The sequence below is a fragment of the Mus musculus genome, chromosome 3 (genome assembly GCF_000001635.26).
Source record: "Mus musculus strain C57BL/6J chromosome 3, GRCm38.p6 C57BL/6J".
Taxonomy (NCBI): Eukaryota; Metazoa; Chordata; class Mammalia; order Rodentia; family Muridae; genus Mus; species Mus musculus.
Genome location: NC_000069.6, coordinates 35545652 through 35546886, shown reverse-complemented (window position 1 = coordinate 35546886; position 1235 = coordinate 35545652). Strand labels below are relative to the sequence as shown.

Sequence of the window (1235 nt, the reverse complement as noted above, 5' to 3'; positions counted from 1 at the left end):
ATCCCATGTATACCTATGCAATGCCAGAGGTCCAGGCCCTGGCAACTCTCTAATTAAGTACATGACTTGGCCTCCTGCTTCTATTTTAGAAATGGATTTTGTTACTCTTAGGCATATTGTAGGACAGAGAAATAGAAAATATTTTGGGGGCATGTCAGATAGCACGTATGAATCTCCCAATCAGAAGGTAACTAATGCACCTAGAGTCTGCTCATGTCAGTGTTTCAGAGGAGTTCTCCTGGAATGGTCTCTCCATCTGTGGTTTGGCCCCTCTCCCAAGCCCAACTCTACCTACTATTAGGTTGAGAATTTTGTCCAATTAGAGACTTATTTTTTAAAGAGCATCTGAATGTTTTAATCCTTCTTTACAGGCTACCTAGAGCACATTTAATTAAGAAAACTGTAGAAAGGTAGTAACCACAAGTGGACGACAGTTAGTAACACGTATCAATTTCCAGAGTCCTGCTTTGCAGGGTGTCTGAATGCACTGCTCAGGGTCTCTGCTCAAACTTGCTGGAATGACAGCTTTTAGTCCACAGGTCACTTTTCCCCTTATTTCTTTGTAAACTCTTCAGCATTCTTACAGAAGTTTTTTACGGTCCTTTGAGTGTTCATCAGCTAGGCCAGCCCAGAGTTGGTGCTCAGGCTGGGGGTCATTCACCAGTGCTATGAGGGACTGGATTACTTGGTCAGTCTTGGTGGCCAGCTTCTAGTTTTCAACCCTAATCACTGACAGACAGACCTGCCCCATCTCATCAATGTTAGTGTGGTAGATCTTTGTTTTAAATGTGATCTTGGGGAATTTGGATGGATACTCAGCTGGAAAGTTGACTTCAATTCTGAAGGCTCCTTTATCATATGGAGGGCTGTCAGGAACAATAAGCCCTTGCCAAGTCAATAAATTAGTGTCATCAACCTGGATGCTACGGAGATTTTTCATTCCATGTTTGCAGATCTCTTCAAGCTACTTCATCAGCCTCCTGCTGGCCGCCATTTTGGATCTGGTGCTGCTCTGTTCAATGTGTTTTGATCACATACACGCCTGCCCCAACTGTTCCCAGATCCAGCCTCCCTTCCATCTCTGCTCAACTGTGTCATTTTCTTTTATTTAAACTGGTAAAATGCAGTTGAATCTGGTCATATATACTTGGATATGTGGCCTTCCATTTCACTGTTAACCTGCCAGAGCCACACTCTGCCCCAGCAGCTGTCAGTTGCCAGTTGCCTTAGCTCCT

The 1235-nt window shown here is 44.0% G+C and overlaps 1 pseudogene; it reads right to left on the bottom strand.

The window, feature by feature from the left end:
- On the bottom strand, nucleotides 339-1012 carry Ube2l3-ps1 (ubiquitin-conjugating enzyme E2L 3, pseudogene 1; annotated as a pseudogene).